At 35.2% G+C, this 25668-nt stretch overlaps 1 protein-coding gene across 8 annotated transcripts in view; it reads left to right on the forward strand.

The window, feature by feature from the left end:
- The first annotated feature begins 14512 nt into the window (after positions 1-14512).
- LOC145258157 (arylsulfatase B-like) overlaps positions 14513-25668 on the forward strand; it is a 57089-nt gene continuing 45933 nt past the window's right edge. For 3 of the 8 annotated variants that reach the window (XM_080115949.1, XM_080115958.1, XM_080115956.1), the window contains exon 1: positions 14524-14661. The gene's annotated coding sequence lies outside the window, so the exon portion shown is untranslated. Of the gene's footprint in view, positions 14662-14881; positions 15147-15696; positions 15813-16153; positions 16199-17190; positions 17210-25668 lie in introns of those variants that run through there. The other 5 variants (XM_080115957.1, XM_080115950.1, XM_080115955.1 and 2 more) reach the window with 5 other exon arrangements.

The raw sequence follows: 25668 nt of genomic DNA on the forward strand, positions 1-25668 counted from the left end.
TCTTCTCATAAATTTTTACGAGCCTCATTTTCCAGTCGCCATCTTCAATGTTGACTCTCAACGTATATGCTAACATTTTTATTTCTTTATACCGTCTTAGTCATTTGAGAGCAAAACTAAGTATGATGGGACTTTCTTTGGCCAAATGCCACTAAAAGCGATGCACATTTAGAATTAGACTTATTTTTAAGAAATAATAAAATTAGGTCATCATCACTGGTGGGCATTCCCGAGGCCACATTTCTGTGGATAAGGAATCGGCTGATGGTCTATTTGTGTTGCATGATAGTAGCTATGCACATCCGCTATGTCTAGCATCTCTCACCCTAAACTGAAACTAATAAATAAAATAAAATGACAGCTAATCCAAATTAACAATCAAACCAGACACACACTTGAACAATGATTCACTTTCTCCCTTGAGCCTTGTATTTACAAATATCCGTGGACCAAGAACTAACTTAGATGATGTAGAATAATTTCTCCTAGCAAACTCCCCAAATATTTTCGCACTTAGTGAAACTAACTTGCACCTTGCACTCCTTCATCCCCTCTAACATTTATAACATGTCTGGGTATCTTCCACTTTGTCATAAGAACTGACAGACACATGCAAAAACTTGCTAGTCTATATTCGTAACACCCTCTCCATAATTAGAGAATCTAAATTAAAATCAGATGGCCAGGCCTTCATGTGCTTTAAACTAACTTTACAACATAGGGTTAGCTACCTATATTTTCTTTATCGCTCTCCCTCAACCCAGAACTGTACTATAATCAATCATGTCTCTGACAGCATAGATGTAGCACTTTCCCTTAACACTAGTGCCCAAATACATGTATTTGGTGACATTAATGCCCCCACAATAATTGGCTTGACTTCTTTAACTACACAGACACAGCTGGTAGTATCATCCATAACTTTTCTATATCTTATTCCTTGACACAGTAACATTCCCAACCTGTCTTCCAGATTGTCAGGACCAGCAAACCGCACTATTTCTGACAATTTCTGACAATTTCTGACAAATGCCCATTGCCCACTTGAGAATGCTGATCATTCTGTGATAATTATAGACATCATTCTAAACTCTCGACCCCAAGTTGAAGAGCCATTGCTCGAAACGACAAGGCACTAGAATAAGGCTGACAGGGATGGCATTATAGATCACATCAGAGATGCTCCATGGGGAAATATCTTTTCTCTTCCTGCAGAACAGTGCGCAAATGAGAGCACTGAATAGTTCCAAGCAGCAATTGAAGCACATGTTCTTATACGGAAGTTCTATAACAAACCCTACATTTTCCAATAGTTTTCTACTTGCACAGCTACCATTGCTCAGAGGCAATATGCATTCTGCAGATTTAGCCAACGTAAGTCCAGTACAAACAGACAAAAGTTTATAGAAGCTAGATATAATTGTAAGAAAGAAGTAGCGACAGCTAAGAGAGAATATACCGAAACCACCAGAAAACACATTGAAGTGCAGAAATTAGGAACATCTACAATAGTGTAGTAAATAATAGTGAGCAATCAACAATTCCCTCACTATCCAACAATCATGACGTTTGCACGGTAACCGAGAAAGCTAACATGCTTGCCCATCAGTTTACCCCAAACTCTAATTTGCAAACCACTCCCTCCCTGATTTTCAGATTGCAGACAGAAACCAAACGAGATGATCGCCCCTTCTAAAGTACATGATATCATAAAAAACCTAGACACCTCAAAAGCATGTAGACCTGATCTCATCCAGGCTCTACTATTAAAAAAACGCTCCACTGAGGTTGCTCCAGTTCTCTCCAAACGTTTCAACAGATGCCTTAACAAATCATGCTTTCCTGACTGCTGGAAAACAGTTTACAAGAATTCTAGTGAAAGAACTGACCCATTAAATTATCGCCCCATTAGCCTCCTCCTTCTTTTCGCCAAAATATTTGAGTCCATAATTAATCAAGCTCTTGTCCACCACCTTACAGTTGCAAAACTTCTGTCCGACCATCAATATAAATTAAGGCAAACCCGTTCTACTGCAGATATTCTAACTGTAATCTCTGAACGTATATACCATGCATAAGATAAGGCAGGAAAGAGAAGGGCTGTAGGCTTTTGACAGGATATGGCATGATGGTCTTCTCATGAAAATCAGATCTTATGGTATTACTGGACGAATACTTAGTATAAGTAAATCCTTCTTAAATAAGAGAAGAATCCAGGTTGTCCTTAATGGTCGTACATCTAAATATGATATAAATGCGGGTACACCTCGGGGTCGATCCTTGGACATTTATCATTCCTGATATTCATAAATGACTTTCCTCTTAAAACTTCCCTCTTGAATTTTATTCTTTCGATTACGTTCGTGGGGTGGGGGGCACAATAAAAAAAAAAGATTAAAACGGAATGCAATTTAAATTTCTATTCCATTTTTACAACAACTGTAAAACAGAGCATTCTCTGCAAGTTTTACCAAATTTAGAAGAAATGCATTTCAGAAAAAAAAAAAAATATCACTTATGTGTCATGCCGAAATTAGTATAAATTACAAAGTTACAAACCAAAAAAAATGATCCACTAGAAGATGTGTTATTTAATTTTCATAAATCAATCAAAGACACTAGCGGTGGTACATCTATTTTTTTAATGGTGGATTTCAAGGAAAGCAAGGGAGATAAGTTCGTTTGTCATACAGAATTGGTTGCACAAATTTTCAACATTGAAATGTACAATAAATTCGATAAATTCTTTTTTTGTTTTTTTTACACAGGTATCACCACATTATCAAGGCTAAGAGGTCACTCGAGGATAAGGGTTAAAGAGTGTGCAGTAGAAATTGGACAATATAGTAATCATTAGAAATGGAAATTCGGTAAATTTGTTAACTTATATGGAACGGCTCATCAAGAACTTGTTTACGTTAGACTTGAAGACAACCATATTGTAGTCAGTCGGAAAGCAGGAAAACGGAAGACAATTCCACATTTTTACTTGTAATTATTTTTCTACTGGATCATTTTTCGTAACTCGGTTCTTATTTTTGATCACTCTAAGTTGAAATAAGTCGGTTACTTAAGCTTACATGTGCAGATCATGATGTTATAATCATAAGATCATTTTCGTCATCAATGAAATTTGCACTTTATATTAATGGTAATTTCAAGTGTATTTCTCGCGGTTAACATTAGCCGTGTGGTTTGTTCCTTGCTAATGGAGTCAGAGATCGCTTTGTGGTCCAGTTCAAATCTCCCGACCAGCTGTAATCATAACTCTCTGCACTGATAATTATTGAAAGGAAAGAACACTAGTGTCTGTAGGTATTAAAATAATTATAGTAATAATTTTATATACATATATATATATATATATATATATATATATATATATATATAAAATTATTACTATAATTAGAGCAAATAGTTAATAAAACATTAAAAAACACTTTGAAAAAGAATTAAAAACATTTAATCTGAAGAGGAAACACTTAATAAGTGGATAGTCCTTAATCCACAGAGTTTCGAAGAAATACTTTCCTGCTCATCAGAGGGTAGGAATTAGCAAAATGTGGGATCGGATTTTGCATACAAAAGTATTTGATGAAACTGCAAGTAAGTCAAAGATCTTACTTGATAACAAAAAGTGAAGCAGAGGGAATATGGTGAAGAAAAAGGTGATTTCACGCAAATGGATAGTCTGGTGAAAGCACAGTATCCAATGACGATATTTTATATATATATATATATATATATATATATATATATATATATATAACTCAGATGACCTTGTAATGGGTGTTGTAACCCAACATCCAGTTTACCGGACTTCCGGTTGCACATGCATACATAAACAAATAATCAATGTGACAATAAAACACATTGTTTTACTGTGTACATTTTCAGCATCCCAATTGTTTTTTTTTTCGCGTTTAAATTATCCAAATAAACAATTGTTAATACTTTCTGCATTTTTTTTATATCGTTCATTTCTGTATTACCTTCAAGTTATTTTAACGCAATTTTCTTACAAATAATTCTACTTTAATTCGTTGACAACCATAAGAGCATTTTACAATGGCGATTTAACCACCGCCTTCCCCATTTTTGAAAAATTTATTCTCGATTTTTTAATACAACTTTCTTAAAAAACATTCATACATTTTCTTCTACACTACCAACATAAATAACTCCGAAAATATGTTTTTTTAAATTTGCGTTACAAATAAATAATCAACGCGACAATAAAACATATTGTTTTACTGTGTACATTTTCAGCGTCTCAATTGTTTTTTTTTTCACATTTAAATTAAAAAATATATTCAAAATTTGAATTTAACTTTAAGTATTATGGTATCTGTTCAGTGCACATTTACCTATAAGTATGGCAAACCACTTATAATTCAATGGCTGTAAGTTTTTTTTTTTAAATAAACAATTAGAAACAGAACGACTCATATAAATCTATCTATATTCTTTTTTCATTTTAATATACTTTCATAGAAATGTTTCAACGGGTCATGGGTAGTCTAGTATATATATATATATATATATATATATATATATATATATATATATATATATATATATATATTAAATGCTGCCAAAAATAAAGTACACAATTGTCATTTTTTAAAAACCCAAATTTAAGCTAAATTTTATGTAACTGTTTAAACAATCTATACCTCATTTGATTCGCCTTTTATTCCTCTATAATTTTATCTGTTCATATTTGACTTTTACTTGAAGTATCCTAGTGTTCACGTCAATTTAAAAAATTAGCTTCAAATCGAGAAGGCAAAAAGAAATTCCGCAGCAACAAATGACCTTAAAATCAGCTTAAAATATCTACCTTTTAGCATCTCTAATCGTAATTGTTGTTGTTCCTAGGTTATACAACATCACATTTAGTCCATATACCTCGATTCCCTCTTAGTGATCGTCAGGGCTCATTAATCTCCACCTTTCTGGTTTATCCAATCAAAAAGTTAACCGCATTGAAATGTGATGAGAAAACAGTACGAATGACTGTGCAAAAACACCAAAACACAGGCAGTGTTCGTGATGCCCCGAAATCTGGTTGTCCTAGAGTTACATCTTACAGAGAAGACAATGCTATTAAGATCTGCAGCTTCAGAAACAGATTTGAAACAGCTCTCAAAATCCAATAACAATGTAATCTTGTTAAAAAGTGCTCTCATTCTACAGTTAAGAACAGATTGAAGGAATTTAATTTGTGAGGCTGTGTTCCAAGGTGCAAGCCAATGATTTCTGTAAAGAACAAAAAGTGCCATCTGGACTTTGCCAGATACAATGAAGATCATGACTATTCATATTGGCCGAAAGTGATTTTTAGCAATGAAAGCAAGTTCGATAGGCTAGGCAGTGATGGTAGGCAGTACATCTGTCGAAGGAATGACAAAGAATTTAATCTTAGGTGCACAATTTCAATGCAAAATATGTGGCAATCTTTCTATGTTTTCTTTTTTATAAGGAAAAGGTAGAGAGATAGGGTGGCAAATTCTTTGGGGATGTTTAACAGGACAAAAATAGAATTTTGGATATAGATGATTCGCGTGGAGTAATAGGGGGAATTTTACTATTAACCATAACAGTATTAATAATAACAACAGTAATAACGACGGTGGTAATGACAATAACAATGATGATGATAGGGGCGATAATAATAGCGATGACGACGATAATAAAATAACAATAATAATGTTAACAAAAAAAAGAAAACATAGAAATATTGCCACATATTACCTAGCATATAGTATACTTTAAAAATCCAGTATTATAGCCTTGTAACTACCCACCCAGACCCACCCTTTTGCCTTAAATCACCACGATAATATCCTTCCCAAAAGTATACACTAATTCATAGTGATGTCATCTCGCTTGCATATGTAAAAAAATGCCTTTCCATAGATAATAGACACCTTACACGCCGTTAAATTAGAACCACCACACATCCAGTTAAGTCCCAACTTTAACCCTAAAACATATACTAAATACACTTAAGAATATGATAAAGACTCTATACACCTTTCTGCACTACACTATATATAATACGCCCCTCCTTTATTTAGAATTCGACGCCCCCTCAACATCATCTCTAATTTTAATTTGTTTTGATCTATTTCATTCCTAATGAATCCAACGCTAGACGCCGCATCGCCACTATGCTACCTAGCATCTTCTCTACTCTTCTGATGAGAAGCATTAGACTTCGAAATGCCTTGGCATAAAGAGTCTCTTCTATTCCCTAACTAATCGATTGTATTCCCTTATTGAATAAATGAACCAATCTATATCCACCAATATATAGTTCTGTGTCTTCATTTCCAGCTCCTATTGTTTTCATATATAAGCTCCATTGATACTTGTTGAGCTTTATATTGTCCAGATAAGTCTCCTCTCATAGAATTGAGCTTGCTCTTTTCCTCTAACGCTCTAAGCTATATATATATATATATATATATATATATATATATATATATATATATATATATATATATATATATAAGCAAAGAGTTAATGAAACATATTAAAACAAAACACTTTAACAAAAATTAAAAACATATTTAATTTCTAAAAAGGAAGCATAAAAGAAGTGGGTTGTCCTTAATCTGCAGAGTTTCGAAATAAATACTTACCTTCTCATCAGATTGTAGGAATTAGCAAAATGCGGAATCAGATTTTGCTTACAAAGTATGTAATGAAACTGCAAGTGAGCTTCTTTTTTTTTTTTTACATAGGCATAACCACTTATCCAGGCCCAATATATATATATATATATATATATATATATATATATATATATATATATATATATATCGTTTATGAAAAAAATTAAACCCTTATTCTTCACTTAATCATCAAAAGAAATTTTAGGGCTAAATGAATTTATTTTATAATGTAAAGGCTGCCATAGTTTCTTTAAAAATAACGTTTAATTTTGGATTTTTGAATTTCACCACACGACATCTATATATTGAGATAAAAGATGGAATTATTTAAAATACAGGTACTTATATTATAATATTTTGCATATTCTTATAACAAATCATCCAAAATCTTATTTAGACAAAAAAAAAAAAATTAATTGATTCAAAAACCTTTAAAATATATGTGTGTGTGTGTGTGTGTGTGTGTGTGTGTGTGTGTGTGTGTGTGTGTGTGTGTGTTACCCATCGAGATAAAAATCGCGGTGAATGGTGTTTTTTGTTTGTTTCTTTTTGAAAATTTAAAATTTTATTAAAAATAGTAGAAAAAGTTGGGTTTTTTTTTATTGTTCTGCTTTTCATATGTTTTTGCCATTTTTTGGATGTGCCTATCATAAGATTTGATTTTCTTAAAGGTGCTTATACAAGGAAAGGCGACAAATCAAACAATGGAGATAAATCGTGAAACTAGGGAGACTTTTGGTACTTGTTGCATGAACAGCAACAGGTGTTACACCGTTTGGAGTAACGCCCCTTGGAGGTGACTGGTGTAAGAAGAGTATTAAATAAAGATGGTTGCCGAGTAAACATAACGACTGGTTTTATGTTATATTTTATCCGTGGGCATCCTCACACATGAAACATGGTGATGGCTATGGGATGTACAATAAAGAGAAGAAAAAACAAAACGGTGGAAAAAAAAAAAAAAACAGATAAGTAACGTTTAATTTTTCGGTGTGAAAATTACGACGCCACAAGGTGGTGAGGAGGAAAAAAAAAAACAATGTCGGAAGGAGACATGAGTGCAATAAACAGACCGGTAGCTGGCATAAGACCACCACCACCCCTTTGTATGGAGCAGAAGTTGACAGAGAATTGGAAGCTATTTTAAGCTGAAATGGCATAATTATGCTATTATTACATATCTGACAATCCAGTCGATGCAATATCAAACTGTACTTTTGCTTCATACGTTAGGGGATGATGCTTTGAAAATGTACTACGGGTTTCACTTTTCAACACCCGAAGATGAAAGAACGCCTACGGAAATTATTCAGGCATTTGATAAATATGCTATAGGGGAAACAAATGAAACTTATGAGCGTTATGTTTTTCACATGAGAAAGCAAGGAGAAACGGAGACCGTGGAATCTTTTATTACGGCACTTCGGATGTTAGTAAAAACATGCAATTTTTGTGACAATTGCGTTTCCTCAGTACTCAGATATCAAGTAGTGCTGGGAATATGTAACCCTCAGACACAAGCTGAGTTACTTAAAATAAGACAGCTGGATTTACAAAGATGTATAGACATTTGTAAGCTGTCTGAAAATGCTATGTTACAAGCCAGTATCCTAAGACCTGAGAGAGTGAACCGAGTGGAGTTCAGACACAAGAAAAAGCCAGGGGAAAAAACTGTGAGAGAATGCAGAGTGTGTACACTGCAACATGGACTGAACAAGGAAGTATGTCCTGCATTTGGCAAGACATGCTACAACTGTAATGGAAAAAATCATTTTTCTGCGAAATGCAGACTAGCAAGGAAAAGAAGGTGCAGACTGTTAAAACGCAAAAATACGAGGATCAGATGACAGTAGTAGTTCTTCAGACTATGGGCAGGTAGACAGTGTAACAATAAAAGAAAAAGTTAACGCTGTGAATCATGAGGTGATAAAAGCGGAAATGTTGGTGAAAGGAAAGCCAATTATTTTTCAGCTTGACAGTGGAGCATCAGTAAACATACTGAATGAGAAGCATGTAATGGGGAAAACACTGGAGCCTTCAAATAAGACACTGGTCATGTGGAATGGAACAGAAGTGAAGCCATTGGGAGAGTGCTGAATCAAAATGATAAACCCCAAAACTGGACAAAAATATGCAGTTAAGTTTGTCATTGTAAAAGAGCATTTCTATCCTTTACTGGGAGAAAATGCAATACAGAAGATGGCACTCATCACAATCAACCAGGACCAGTTCAAAATGATAGCCAAAATTTCCCAAGTGGATGAATCCAGCAGCCAGAACTCTGAGAGCATTATAAACGAGTTCAGAGATGTATTTAAGGAGGAATTGGGTCAGTTACCTGGAGCGGTACATTTGGAGGTGGATACAGCAGTAACACCAAATGTAGCTGCAGCACGAAGAGTGCCAGTCGCACTGAAAGACAAATTAAAAGTTGAATTGGAGAAACTGGTTAAAAAGAAAGTTATTGAACCAGTAAATGAGCCAACTCCATGGGTAAGTGCATTGGCATTGGTGATGAAGAAAAATGGAAATCTAAGGATTTGCATAGACCCAAGACCACTAAATAAAGCTTTGAAAAGGGAACATTTCCAACTACCTACATTGGATGATTTGCTGCCAGAACTGGCTGACAGCAAAGTATTTTCCACCCTGGATTTACGAGATGGATTTTGGCATTTGAAATTGGATGAAGTCAGCAGTCGTTTGACTACATTTACCACGCCATTTGGTTGGTTTCGGTGGAAGGTTTTACCATTTGGAATTACTCCAGCTCCAGAGATATTTCAAAAGGCCCTTTTTAACAATGTATGGGATTTAGAGGGTGTGATCAGCAAAGCAGATGATCTTCTGGTGATTGGGAAAGGTAAAACAATGGAGGAAGCAACAGCTGATCATGACAAAAAACTGAGAAAACTGTTGCAGAGATGCCGTGATCGTGGGATTCGATTGAATGCTGGAAAATTGAACCTACGACAAGCATCTATATCTTTCCTAGGTCACACGATAACCAGTGATGGGTTACTTCCTGACCCTGGGAAGGTAAAAGCTATAAAAGAGATGCCATGCCCAACAGATGTTAAAGGTGTGCAAAGATTGGCTGGATTTGTGAACTACTTGGCAAAGTTTCTGCCACATATTTCCAACGTGATGGCCCCAATTCGTAATTTAGTGAAGGCAGATGTGCCATGGACGTGGTCCCAAATTCATGAAAGAGCTTTTGAAAAAATTAAAAGGTTAGTGAGTGAGGCACCAGTACTGAGATACTATGAACTCAACAAATGTTATCGTTATTTCCATGGCAGGTGCTCGTCTGAACTCCAATCTCTGGTCCCCCCTCGCCAATCTTTCATGAAAAACACCCGTCTAGCTGAATCCACTGTGAAAAATTTCCCCCACTCTATATCTGTGCCTAAATCAAAACGCGGATTCCATGAACAAAGCTTCTTTCTTAGAACTGCACGCCTGTGGAACTCTGTTCTGTCTGCCTGCTTCCCACCGGACTACAATTTGGATGTCTTCAAGTCCAACGTTAACAAATTCCTAATGAACCGCCCCCTTAAGTAAACACTTCATCAAATCTCCACACTAACGTAATGTACTTGCAATAACCCTTATCACTGAGTGGCTTCCAGGCCTTGATAAGTGGTGATCACTGTGTAAAAAAAAACAAAAAAAAAAACCTTTGGTCATTCAATGTGATGCAGGTGAGAAGGGTATGGGGGCTGCACTACTGCAGGAAGGTCAACCTCTAGCCTATATCAGCCGTGCACTGACTGACACAGAAACCCGATATGCGCAAATTGAAAAAGAACTGCTAGCAGTAGTCTATTCTACCAAACGGTTTCATCAATATACGTTTGGTCGACAGATAACGGTACTGACCGATCATAGGCCATTAGAAGCTATCATGAAAAAAGAGTTGGGAAAATACCCCAAACAACTGCAAAACATGCTGATGCAATTACAGGCTTACGATGCTACCGTTCTGTACCATCCAGGTAGGAAGATGTTCCTTGCAGACACGCTATCAAGAGCATATATCCACGGAGTGAATAGCGAAGATATGGACAATGAAGATGAGATCAAGGAAGCTGAATACATTCCTGTAACAGAGAGGAAGCTGCTTGAACTGCACTCAGCCACAAAAGAAGACCGAAGCATGCAGCAGTTGCAGCAAGTAATTGTGAAGGGATGGCCAGACGAAAAAATACATCTTGACCCAGAGGTGAAACCGTTTTTTGGTATACGAAATGAAATGACTGTACAAGATGGGTTAATTTTCAGGGGTAATTGTGTAGTGGTTCCAATTACCCAGCGGGCTATACTGAAGGAGTAGCTGCATTCTACACACCTAGGAATTGAAGGATGTTGCAGAAGGGCAAGAAAATGTTTGTATTGGCCAAACATGAACAGTGAGATCAGAGACTATGTTTCAAAATGCCCCACATGCAGAAAATACGAAGTAGCCTATCCAGCCGAACCATTAATGGCTCATGAAGTTCCTGACAGACCCTGGGCGAAAGTGGGAGTGGACCTGTTTAAGTTTACAGATAGAGACTATCTTTGTATTGTGGATTACATGAGCAACTTCTGGGAAATTGATCATCTTCAAAATACAGAAGCTAAGACAGTAGTAACCAAACTGAAACATCATTTTGCACGACATGGAATACCAGATCAGGTGGTAACTGATAATGGGACTCAGTTTAGCAGCCAGGAATTTTCCACCTTTGCTAAAAAGTGGTGTTTTATACATACACCTGTCAGTCCATACAATAGCAAGGCGAATGGGGAAGTGGAATCTGCAGTAAAAATGGCAAAGATCCTTTTCTGGAAAGCGATGGAGGATAAGGCTGATCCATACCTAGCAATGTTGGATCATAGGAATACACCATCTAAGGGTCTCTTATCACCAGCTCAGAAGCTTATGTCAAGGAGAACAAAAACGCTTCTCCCAACTAGAGAGGAGTTACTCAGACCAGAATTGGTCAAAAACCTCAAAAAGTGTGTCAAACGAGACAGCAGGAGACAAGAACAGTTTTTTAACCACAAAGTGAAACCACTTCAACCGTTACACCCTGGAGATGTAGTACGGATGAAACCCCACATAAAGGGTCAGAGAGAGTGGAAGAAGGCAATTGTATGGGAGAGACTGGATGAGCGGTCATACAATGTAAAAGTGAATGGGGAGCTATATCGACGGAATAGGGTCGACTTGAAAAAAACTGCAGAAGCACCCCCACTTACATCGTTGATTCACCAGCTATGCGGAGTGCAGAGCGAAATAGTCAGGAATGAAGGTAACGGCATAGAAGAGAGAGATGACACAGGCCAACGTGGGTATGAAGGTGAATTGGGAGAGGGAGTTAACCCGACACCACCCCCAATGATATCAAGCCCCGAACAAACAAAAGCAAGCCTACGGATAACCCAGTCGGGAAGAGTAGTGAGAGATCCTGTGAGATTCAGGGACTACGCGAAATAAAGTAGGGAAGGGCAGAATAATCCCTGTTAGGCAGGAGGGTAGTCTGCCCAATGAATGCCTAGGTCACTTTTTTATATATATTTTATTTTAATTCCGTTCAGACGTTTTTTTTTGTTGTTTGTTTTCTCCTTTCGTTGAGAAAAGGGAAGATGTTGAATGAACAGCAACAGGTGTTACACCATTTGGAGTAACGCCCCTTGGAGGTGACCGGTGTAAGAAGAGAAGAGTATTAAATAAAGATGGTTGCCGAGTAAACACAACGACTGGTTTTATGTTATATTTTATCTGTGGGCATCCTCACACATGAAACAGTACTTGTACAGTTTAGTCAAGACATTAAAAAATGAAAATACCGAAAAAAGTTTAAATTGTATGTATCCGTTTTAGAACGAAGTTCTCCGAAAAAAAATTTCACTTAATTTCATCAAGTAGTTTTTTTTTTTTTACAGCGAAAAAACACGTTTTTATGAGAGCGCGTTGAAAGCGGCCATCATGGATTTAAAAAAAAAAAATTTTGTTTGAATTTTAGAAATGCTAAAGGGAGATAACTCCAGTTAAAGCACTGACACCCCTTCCCATCTTTAATACTAGCTTTTCTTCCTAAAAATCGAACATTTTGCTCGGTATCATAACAAATTGTTTTTTCACTGTAAAATAAAAACTACTCGATGAAATTAAGTAAAATTTTTTGGCTTTGTATTACTGTACACAAAGATTCTAAAAAGTTGTCAAAAAACAAATATATTACAAATAAATGTTATCAAAGGCAAGATAAGTTACTTTTCTACCTAACTGGATATATTTTTTGTGTTTTTATTCAGTGTAACATGTTTATTTAGCTCGAAAAACATGCAGTGTTTACCGATGTATTGGAAAATTCAAAATGGCGGCTGACTCTCTCTCGGAGAGGGTAAGTTTGGGAAAAGGTATTATAAATAATAAACTAGACAAAATACTGTTAGAAATTCGCTCAATATATGTTACCGTGACATAAGTTGACATATATTCGGTTGTTTTTTAATAGTATTTTGTCTAGCTTATTATTTATAACATCTTTTCCCAAACTTACCGTGTTAAAGAGACAGTCGGCCGCCATTTTGAATTTTCCAATACATCGGTAAACACTGCATGTTTTTCGAGCTGAATAAACATGTTACATTGAATAAAAACACAAAAAATATATCCAGTTAGGTAGAAAAGTAACTTATCTTGCCTTTGATAACATTTATTTGTTATATATTTGTTTTTTGACAACTTTTTAGAATCTATGTGTACAGTAATACCAACCCAATTTTTTTTCGGAGAACTTCGTTCCATAACGGATACATACAATTTAAATTTTTTTCGATATTTTCATTTTTTGATGTCTTGACTAAACTGTACAAGTACCAGACGTTTTTTTTTTTTTTTTTTTTTTTGGTACTTGCACAGTTTAATCAAGACATTAAAAAAATGAAAATATCGAAAAAAAAAAAAAAAAGGTTATATTGTACGTATCCGTTCTGAACTGAAGATCTCTGAAAAAAAAAAAAAAATTTCACTTAATTTGATTGAGTAGTTTTTTTTAGTTTTTTTTTTTTTTTTTTTTTTTACAGCGGAAAAACACGTTTTTATGAGACCACGTTGAAGGCAGATATCTTGGATTTTTTTCTTAATTTTTGTTTGGAATTTAGAAACGCCACGGGGAGATAACTCCAGTTAAAGTGCTGACACCCCTTCCCATCTTTAATACTAAGCGTTTCTTCCTAAAAATCGAACCTTTTGCTCGGTATTATAACAATTGTTTTTTTGTTTGTTTTTTTTTTGCTGTAAAACAAAAACTACTTGATGAAATTAGTGAAAATTTTTTTTTCGGAGAACCTCATTCCATAACGGATACGTACAATTTAAACTTTTTCGATATTTTCATTTTTTAATGTCTTGATTAAACTGTACAAGTGCCTTTTTTTTAATTAAATTGTTAGGTGAAAGTACAAAACCCTACCCATGTTAAGAATGCCTTTTTGAATAACGTTATTATTTCACAAAAAATACTTCATCAATTTACGTGATTTTTGGAATATGACATTGGTGCTAGTGCAAAGAGTGATCCGCGCTATTTTTTAAATCGTATTTCCAAGTTTAATTAAAGTTTTATGATGTTTTTTCATTCAATTGTAAGGTTGAAGTATAGAATAGGTACAAACTACAAAACACCCTCCCCATGTTAAGAATGGTTTTTAAATAATAACGTTATTATTTACGTCCGGATCACTTTCTGCACTAGTACCGTGACATTTGCGTTCTGTGATGGATACGAACATTATGAGTTTCCTGTTTTTTTTTTTTTTTTTGTTTTTTTTTTAATTAAAGCGCTGAGAATTGCGTTACAAAAAGTCGATGAAATCATTAAAGGGAGATAACTGTGGAAGTTAATTTGTTGCGTGTATTTCCTTTCTTTCTAAATTTCAGTTTTCAAATTTAATCAAACCATTAATGACAACTCATATGTCAGTAAGTATTTTTTTTTTTTTTCTCCTCAATTTAAAAAGAAAAACAAAATTTCCGTTCGTTCTAAAACGATCTAATTTTTTCTGATTACCACGTATATTTAACAAATCAAGCACACTGTTTTTTTTTTCTCAATTATAATTTAAAGTTATTAAAATTTTATTTGTAAACTTTTTTCGCGCCTCAACGGAAACAAAAAGAAGGAAAACAACTCGATTGTTTTGTTATTGAAAGAATACATTTAAAAATTAAACCCACATTAAGTATTTTTTTTTTAAATAGTTTATTGTTATTATTATTGTTGTTGTTTTCCCCAAGTTTCGCGTGTTTTTTTTAGTTTCTGCTGACCGTTAAAATAAGCAAACGAACTTTACTGTTTTTGTAAATAACAGAATGTTTTAAAACTAGTAAACATTAATGAGAAGGGAGTTTTCCAGGGCATTCTCGCGAAGTAGAATGGTCGACAGAAACGGAAGGTACAAAAAAAGGTAAATTTTTACAACGTGCCCCAGCGTATTATAAACACCTCAACCTCCCTATGTTAAGAACGGTTTTCGGAATAAACACCACCCCAACATCGAAAGCCGTTCTTAACATGGGGGGGGGGTTATTCTGAAACCCGTTCTTAACATGGGGTGGTTGCGGGTGTATATACTACACTCGGGCAGGGCGTTAAAAATACCCATAAAAAATATAGGTACTCTTTGGGCGTTGAGTTCCATGGCTACCAGCAGAATTATTTAATGGTCGCTCCCTTAGTCTCCTCCCCCTTAGTCGAGGCGCGCACGTAACATTTTTTGGCGGAGTTGTAGTTGTACGTACAACCATCCCCCCCCCCATGCGTAATTTCTATACTGAGAGTTTTTTTTTTTTTTAATTTTTCACTGGATTATTATTGATTGGACACTAATTAAGCAGATTATGAAAAAAATTTGAAAAAAAAAAAATCATTTCGACATTTGAGAGGGGTGCTCACTTTTTAGTTACAACGTTCTGGTAAATCAGTCACCCATTTTTTTTTTTTTTTTTTTCTAAATACGGAAGTGTCTTCGGGAGATATGAAATGGTCCCATGTTGACGAAGCAATGTATCGGGAGGCGTACGATATGAAAATTGACAACCGGATGGAAAATTAGGAAACATTTCTCCAGCATGTTAGTGAAATTTATAATACTTAAAAAAATTAAAAAAAAAAAAAAAAACATGCTACATAAACAAAAGCACTAAAAATATATCCAGTTAGGTAGAAAAGTAACTTATCTTGCCTTTGATAACAGTTATTTGTTATATATTTGTTTTTTGACTTTTTCGAATCTATGTGTACAGTAATACTATATAAAGTTTTAAAAAAAAACCCCAAAAACTCAAATTTTATTTTCATAAAAAAACAAAAAAAGTCCTGTTCATTCTATCTTTTTTTTTCTTTGAGAAACAAAAATATTTCTGACTTACAAATGCGGTAGGCTCCATGTCATTTTTACTTTCTTTTTTATAGGTTACAAAATGGGTGACTGATTTACCAGAACGTTGTAACTAAAAAGTGAGCACCCCTTTCAAATGTCGAAATAATGATTTTTTTTTTTTTTTTCATAATCCGGTTAATTAGTGTCCAATCAATAATCATCCAGTTAAAAAATTTCAAAAAACCGCTTAGTATAGAAATTACGCATGGGGTGATGGTTGTACAACTCCACCCATTTTTTATTTACATATTTTTATTTATTTATTTACTGACATTGGCTTAGTAACTAGACGATTTATTGATAATTTCGTAACTCTTAAACGCATGCCGGAAGATTTAAGTTGGTTAATTATTGTTGTAATGGAAAAAAAAAAAGTTTCCTTCAACACCCAAAACAAAAACACATACAAATGACAAATGATTTATTGGTAAATATGAAGAATTACTCCACCCTCGAAAATTCCTTTAAAATTGCCACTCTTATAGGTTTTCGGAGTCGCTGAAAACGAAAATAACCTTTAAAATTACGGCAAACGAGTAGTTTCCAAGATATGAAGAAATGTTAGTTTTTAAAAAGGCGGTGTACTTTTCTATATTAATTTAGCATAAAATGAGCACCCACTTTGTGGCCACGATTTTTCCCGGGGGGGGGGGGCTTTCTTTCCACCCTCGGAAAATCCTTTAAAATTACCACTAACTTTTAAAATTATGATCACTTTTTTTTTTGAGGGAGGGACTGCCGGTTTGGTTTTCGTTCTTTTTTTGGAGGGGGATATTCAATTATAAAACTTGTATTGTTTTTTAACAGGTGCTTATGCAGTTTAATTAACTGTTTTGAGCACCTGTTAAACACCCCCCACTTCCCCTTCACCGCCTCTCACCAAATGTAAACAGAATTTTTGTAAAATATTAAACAGTTCTTCTGCTCGGTTAATGTCGGCACGTTACTTAAGTTAAAATAGTTAATTAAACTGCATAAGCACCTGTTAAAATAGTTTTTTTAACTTAAGTGACAAAGCAATGTATTGGGAGGCGTACAATATGAAAATTGACAACGGGATGGAAAATTATGAAACATTTCTCCAGCATGTTAGTGAAATTTATAATACTTAAAAAATTAAAAAAAAAAAATAAAAAAAAATTGAAAAGAAACCCTCACCTTTCATAAAAACAGTTAAATTTTTGAAAAGAAACACTAGGTTTATCAGAATGGGGGGGGGGGGATTTTTGACGCCCTTAACACGAAATTGCAAATAAAATATGAAAAACCCGTAATTTCTCTTTTTAAAATGGGTTGTTTATTTTCTTTATGGAATATACTTTTACGGGTTAAATATTTTTCAATTTTTAAACTTGAAAAATCTACCCAAAATTTTTCTATTAGTTTAATTTTTACGATATTTTCAGGGTCAATGTGAAATTTTATGCTCTTTCCAATAAACCAAATATAATATTTTAGACAACGTTTTTTTTTAAATTCACCCCCCCCCATTTTGAAATGTCTATTAAAATTTAAATAATTAATTTACTCACCAAAGTTTTCTATATCACAAATTGAAGATAAAAGATCAATAAATAAAATATTCTAATTTAAAACAAAAAAAAAAAGAAGTGTCTTTTTTGGAAATTTACCTGTAAAGTCCAAAGTGTAAAACCTTTTTTTTTCTTTTTTTTTTTTAAACCACGTGGATTTTTTTTTTTTTTTTAAACCACGTGGATTTTTTTTTTTTGTTATGCTTAGATTGTCAAGCAAATATCGAACGCTTACAACAATTTTTTCTATTTCATTCAATATTTTCTTTTTTTTTTTAGATATTTAAAAAAAACAAATTCACTCGATAAAGAAGAAATAAAATCAAAATCTCATGTATTTCATTAAGAGAATAAAAAAAAAAAATCGGTAGAGTGGGTTTTTTGTTTAACGGCAAAAACCTATAAGTAAATATGTTCATTTTCCAACTAAGGAGGCCCCAAAATACTAATTTTGGTTTACAGCACACAATAGAAAGAAACATTAATTGTGGCCCTTTGAAGCCACCGGTATGATATTTTCACCACATGGTCTATCTTAAGTCATGGGCCCAGGTATGACGTCACAGGACGAAGAAGAGGAAACAAAGGAAAAAAACAATCAGACAACTTGTTATAAATAATAAGTCTAAGTGTATTACAAAAAAAGATACAATAAAACACTACTTCCTTGTTACATCAAAGTCGTTTGAGTGTGAACACTGTAACGGTCTGTGTTTGTGATCGTGGTGGTGGTAGATGCGGGTTGTAGATGTGGCGCGACAGCTGTAGGGCACCCTACTCGATCGGCACGTCTATCTCTCTCTCTGGCTGACTCTCTCATCACTTCCTGGCTCGCAAAACCCTGTGTTTTATATATTTTTGGCCAGCCCGTCGCAACACAGGCTTTTACTATTATATTTCATTTGATAAATGATTGAACAAAAAGTTTCAAAAGATAATATATATTTACTAGCATGGGTACCCAGCGTTGCCAGGGTCGACATGAAGTTCCGTTTGGAACGCACCTGCTATACTAAGGATATTCATCATTTTCGTCATAGGAAACGTCAATACCCCCCACAACAATTTCAAAAATAAAAAGAACGGATAGAAACATGTAAATGTAACAGCTCAAAAAAAAAAAAAAAAAAAGAAGTATGTGATACTCTCTCAACCAGATATTTCGGCAGAAGGGATACAAAGAGGAGAAGCTGTTCTCCAGATATTGAACACTTTTTGTTGCCCATGCGGTGGACCCCCCCCCTCCCAAAAAAAAAAAAAAACATTTTTGTTTACACAGAATTATTTTTTCATGCTAGAAACTTACTAACTTATTTGAAGAGTTTTTGTTTTTTTATGTTTCAAAGATTACAAGGAAGATAATGCTATGTTTCTAGAAAAAAATCGATGTCGGAAATAATAATTCCAAATGAATAAAATTAAATATATTATCAATATAATTGTTATTTAAAGTTGATTACATAACATATATATATAGTAGAATGCCGGGATATGGTATTAATCGCTGTATGGCGGGGACCTCTGCAATATTTTATATAGTATATATTAAAAATTAGTAACAAAATACAGTACAGTATATAATATACATGAATATAATCAAATAACATTATAAATAATACCATAAGGCGGTGCAAATACTGTAAAATCATTGTATTCCACATCATAACCAGAAAACAACGGTATCCCTGAACCGTCGTATCTCGGGGTTATACTATATATATATATATATATAAAAGTGAACGTTTCTGTCTGTCTTCATTTCCCTACGCAATAACTCTGTCAATTTTTAGTCTACAAACTCGAAATTTTATATACAGGGTATTGAGGTTTGGGAAAATCGATGTGATCGGTTTTCGGCCAGAAATTTTGCTGTTAAGGGGTCAAAGTTTAATGATTTGACCTTTGAGAACTCTACCAAACTCCACCGACAATTTTGGGTCAACACACTTGAAATTTTAGATATAGGTTCCTAGGACATGGATCTAACTTAATAACTATATTTGAGCCCAAAACAATAAATGTTAAGGGGTCATAATAGGGGTCAAAGTTAAAAAAAATGCTAGTCTTAAATAGAACACTTAAAACACTTCTCTCGCTAGAAATATTAACTAACATACAGCTATTTAGTAAAATCGATTTTCCTTACTGTAATATTCAAATGCGATAACCTCTCTATTGTATATTTGCCAAGAATTGTACAATATGTAGAAATAAATGAAACCATAAAGTAATTGATATATATTAATCAAATTGTAAACAGACAGGAATATGGCTTTATATATATATAGATACTAAGTGTTTTTTTTACAACCTATATTGTTAGTGTTTTATGAGATCTGTTTTTCGTATGTATAATGCAACGCCATGTTAATTTCTCATTTTTTAATGTTTTGGTTATTTTGTGACGTTCAAATCAAATTTTGTTCATTTTATTCAGTGTCAAATAGAAATGCTTATAAGCAATTTAAATTCTTCAATATAGAGTAAAAATTACAATGAATTTCATTTTACTATTTTTTACTTTTATTTTCTGTTATGGGTGTCGAAATTTGTGTTATACTTAACATACATCTTATAGATTTTTCTGTATTTTCTTTACTTTTAATTGCTGCCAAGAGTGCCAATCTGAATGAGCACCTTATTTTTTTATAACAAATTTTTATATTTCGTGTATTGGTTATGTTCAAGGTCCATCACCCAGTGTTTATAAAACTTTAGTACGGAGCTATCATTTGTAAAATGAAACGAGTTGGGATTATTTTTTTTTATTTATTTATTTATTTTTTTTTTTTACTTTTCATTTAAAAAATTTTTTTTTTAAATTGTATTTTTTAAAATTAACAAATGAACAAAACGAAATGGATTATCAATTTTTTGTTTTCTTCAAGCAAAGTCCGTCAACGGTTGCTGACGCCCTATTCCAAAGTCCTGGATATGACCTTAAACTATATCCGATGGTGAGGCCCCAGCTTTCAGGCTTTAGGGAGTGTAAAGCCACCCTTTAATTGTCATTACTCCCAGGTCCACTCTGATCCAGACTGGTAGTACCTGTTAGGGTCCCAAGTATGGGTTAAATAGAAACCGACTTAAAAAAAAAACAAATATACTCTATTAAAAAATTGCTCTTCAAAATCACTGGATTCGGCATTAAATAACCTGAAAAGGGTTAATATGCCGTAAAGCAAAACCAACCAACCTACCAACCTATTCCAAATTTGTGTAGGACGTCATCGGTGGACTTTTTCTCGTCGATTATAAATGATTGCGCACTAAAAGTTAAAACAAAAAGAAAAATCAGACTTTCTTCAAACTCCCCTTGACGATTGGTTCACAAAGCAAATAGTGTTTACATTATTTAGTGATGAAAAAACTTTATAATAATGCAGGTAAACAGCAAAAAAATAAAAATGAATAAATAAAATAAACAAAAGTTCAGCTAGAATTCATCGCTGTCAACTTTCTCTCTCAACTCCAGCACGTGTTCTCTTCACCACCTCTGCCAACAGGCATTTTCTTAGAAAACTGACTTCATTCCATTTGCATATGTGTGCAGTGGACGATGAGATCTCGTGCGATTCCACGAGACTACACCTTATAAATCCATGGCCACAATTTTTAATCTCTCTCTCTCTCTCTCTCTCTCTCTCTCTCTCAGATCCCATCTAAAGGTAAGTCGTAAAACCACATAATGCACACACACGTCGCCTCTTTCTTCTTTGTTTATTACATAAACTCTACAAATAATTAATAAAAATAGGAGCCATTTTGAGTCTTCACCACTTAGTCTGACTTGTCCGCAGTAAACGTCAGGGGACTTTGAATAATTTTTAGTGTGCAATCATATCGGTGAGAAACAGTTAATCGATTACACAGATAGACAGACAGACTGAACCTTTAATAATGCTACAAGAACACATCTAAAACTGTTATTTAAAAATGATTTCATATTCTGGTATTATTGGTTGAAAAAAAATCTTTTTGCAGGGTTTTTTTTTTTTTTTTTTTTTTTTTTACACAGTGATCACCACTTATCAAGGCCCGGAAGCCACTCAGGGATAAGGGTTATTGCAAGTACATCACGTTAGTGAGGAGATTTTATGAAGTGTTTAATTAGGGGGGGCGGTTCATTAGGAATTTGTTAACATTAGACTTGAAGACATCCAAGTTGTAGTCCGGAGGGAAGCAGGCAGACAGAACAGAGTTCCACAGGCGTGCAGTTCTAAGAAAGAAGCTTTTCTCATGAAATCCGCGTTTTAATTTAGGCACAGATATAGAGTGGGGGAAATTTTTCACAGTGGATTCAGCTAGACGGGTGTTTTTCGTGAAAGATTGGCGAGGGGGGACCAGGGATTGGAGTTCAGACGAGCACCTGCCATGAAAATAACGATAAAACAAGGATAGGCTCGCAACGTCTCTTCTGTGGGAGAGGGGTTGCAGGGTAGAGAAAAGGGCATCCCTCACTAAACCACGAAGTCTATTTTGTACTCTGTTAAGGCATGATAGGCTGTTTTTGGCAGCTCCTGCCCAGATATGGCAACAGTATTCCATCCTTCGCCGTACTTGGCTTTTATATAGATAGAGAATTGCATCAGTAGTGAGATATCTTCTGGAGCGGTAGAAGGATCCCACCATCTTTCCAGCGACCTTGGCAACAGACTTGATGTATGTGTTCCATTTCAGATCAGGAGTAAAGGTCAAACCCAGAAGCTTGTCAAAACACGGGGCCTCACCCAGACGAGAGCCATCCATCACAATTGATGCCAGCTGGGGATCAGAGCGTTGATGATGTAAGGATAGGAGTTTGGTTTTAGATGCATTAAAGGTAACTAGCCACATCTTCCCCCACTGAACCACGTGCTCGAGATCAGAGGAGAGAGAATCCGAGAGAACTTCGTCATGTACAGCCTTTGATGTGTTGCTGTAGATGGTCGTGTCATCAGCATAGATGTCAACGAATGATTTAAGTATGTGTTTAGGGAGGTCATTGATGTAGATCAGGAAGAGAGTTGGGCCCAGGATTGACCCCTGAGGGACTCCAGCATTTATATTGCAGGCCTCCGATTTTTGTCCATCTACCACTACTCTTATGAGCCTATCGGAGAGAAATGATTTAATGATTGAGAAAACATTTCCAGTTATACCGTAGCTGGAAATCTTGTGAAGTAGACCCTTATGCCATACTTTGTCAAAGGCCTTTGATATGTCAAGAGCAATTGCCCTAGAAAGGAAGCCTTTGTCAAGAGATTCACTAATCCTGTGGGATATAACCGTCAGCACATCTGCGGTAGATCTTGCAGAGCGGAAACCATATTGTGTGTCACTAAGAAGGTTATTCCTGCTGAGGTGGTTGACTATTTCTCTATTTAATATTGATTCCAGTAACTTACTCATAACACAGAGAAGACTTATTGGTCTGTATTGAGAGGGAGATAACTTATCACCTGAATTCTTAAATACAGGGCAAACTGATGAGGTCTTCCAGGGGGTCGGAAAGCACTTCTCCTTAAGGCAGCGCTTAAATAGTTTCGTAAGTATGGGAGCAAGTTCTGGTTGAAGCTTTTTTAACACTATAATTGGGATACCATCAGGGCCAGTTGCTTTACTGGAATCTAGGTTTTTTTATTAGCTTGGCGACCTCATGCACGTTACCTAGCTTGTTCTGTGTTATAGGAGGAAATATGGGGAGTTGATGGCCTTCGTCGCATAGGGTAGAATTAGCAGCAAAGTTCTTTGCAAATAGTTTGGCCTTGTCTGACGCTGACGAGATAACCTCTGGTCCATTGATAATGGTTGGGATAGAACGCACACTTCTGTTCAGGATCCTATTTGTTATTTGCCAAAACTGGTGGGAACCAAGCCGCTGATCAGCTACCTTGGATTTAACAGACTGGGCATATAGCTCTCTTGCATTTTTTATTACTCTTTTACAGTGGTTGCTGGCAGTCCTGAAAGCAGCTTTAGTCTCAGTGCATCTATTACGTTGGTAGTTATGGAAAAAGTTATTTCTGTGCGCGATAGCAGCAGCACATTCTGGGGAGAACCATGGCTGGCTGTTAGGTTTTTGTTGGAATTTTTTAGATGGTATGAATTGGTCTATGCCTACAATTAACCATTCGGTCAGAGCTGATACTATAGAGGACACTTCCTTTTTATTCATGGAGTGCAGAGGTAAATCAGATATGAATGTACGGAAGCTATCCCAGTCAGCCATAGAGTATCGGTATACAGTACGGTGGAGGGGTACGTCTGATGGCTTCTTACATTTTGTTTTTATCTTAACTGACACGACGGAGTGGTCGGAGGATCCTAAAGGAGAATGAACGGTACATGAACATAGCTCAGGGGAAGTTGAAAGAAAAAGGTCTAAGAGGCTTGCATATTGATTGGGTGTATCGGGCACACGGGTGGGTTCGCGAACAATCTGAGTGAGGTCATAAGCAATGGCAAAATCATGACAAAACCTCCCCTCATCATCTGTCTTATTTGAATGGGTCAGCCATTCCACGTTATGGACGTTGAAGTCACCACAGATGTGGATGTTAGCCGAGGGATGTGAAGACAGTATGTGGTCTATTTTCTCAGATATGCTCTTAAAGATAGTAACTCCGCTGTTGTGGGGCCTATAGAGGGCAAATATAAATGCAGTGGTGTTAGCAAGTGCAACCCTGAAGCACATATAGGGTAAATTAGGATCTTCTCTAGAGATATCCCTGCCACATGGGAAGCCATCCTTAATGTAGGCACATATTCTATGCCCATGGCGATCTTGGGAGTTAGATTTAGCTGTTAAATTGGAGTATCCATTAATTATGAACTCATCTAGGGAAGTGGTCGGCCCTATTCCAGTTTCACATAGAAATAATATGTCCGGTTTCGTCTCCTGTAATTGGGTTTCAACCTCTGGAAGGTTGGAACGTAGACCCCTGATATTGGAGAAGGAGACCTGGTAGTAGGGGCCTACGCTGGAAGATGGGGTTCTAGGTTTAATCGAGTTTTTATTCTGGAGATATTTCATGTTGAGGTTTTGGGATTTGTGGAATAGGTCGGAATACTTGGTTAGAGCAGTACAGAGAGGGAAAGTAAGAGAGAAAAAGACAGGAAAATTTTTTTTTTTTTTTTGTAGCACACGAAAAGGTAAAGCCGTAACAATTACCCACTAGTATGGCATCGAGAGGCCCCACCAGGGACTCGCTTGGCACCAAAGCCAACAGAATATATGCCATTGTTGAGATAGCTTTCTCTCTCTTGGCTGAGGTATGGTTTTAGTTCTGTATAGTTCTAGAAGATCCACCCTCCCAGGCTTTGCCTTCTTCCTTTGAGAAACGGGTTAGTATTATGAGAGGCATTTTCCTTATTAAAAGTGTTATGACATTCCATTTTCCTTATAAAAATGAATAGAATCTTAAAATATTCTATTTGAAACGTTTTTGGAACAATCTGGAATAATCAAGAAAATTTCATGTAGAAACCTATATAAGTATGCTGCAATAGTAGCCGAGTCAGTTGTTGAACTGTTAAGTTGTTTACTTGCTATTAAGAACTCCGGTAATGTTTCTAGAATGAAAATCCAGCCGAAAGAAACTCCTTAAAAGCCAATCATCACATCATTAGAAGAAACTAGAATTTGGGTAAATACAAAGATTTCTGCATATTTTCTCACTGACCAAACTACTATATTTTAATATTCTTATTAGATGTATCCATGCATAAAACATTTGATTTGAAGTTAGTAGTTCTTATCTCCCTTTCACCATCAATGCTATAGACCTTATGATTGCTTTTAAAGCTAGTAGCAGTAGTACTAAGAAAGTGTATTTACTTGTAAATATTATTTGAATGCTTTGTTTTATGTTACAATAAATATTTATTTGAATTTTGAATTTTATTAGTTTTTTATTTTTAATTTGTTGCTTGTTCATATCCCTAGACAGACATGTAACAGTTTATTGCTAATTTTCTGAGGCACACTTCCTGGGCAATGTCGATGGAGTTGCCCAGGGAGTTTTTGCAGGCCA

The sequence above is a fragment of the Euprymna scolopes genome, chromosome 33 (assembly GCF_053919585.1).
Source record: "Euprymna scolopes isolate OS-2025 chromosome 33, ASM5391958v1, whole genome shotgun sequence".
Lineage (NCBI taxonomy): Eukaryota > Metazoa > Mollusca > Cephalopoda > Sepiida > Sepiolidae > Euprymna > Euprymna scolopes.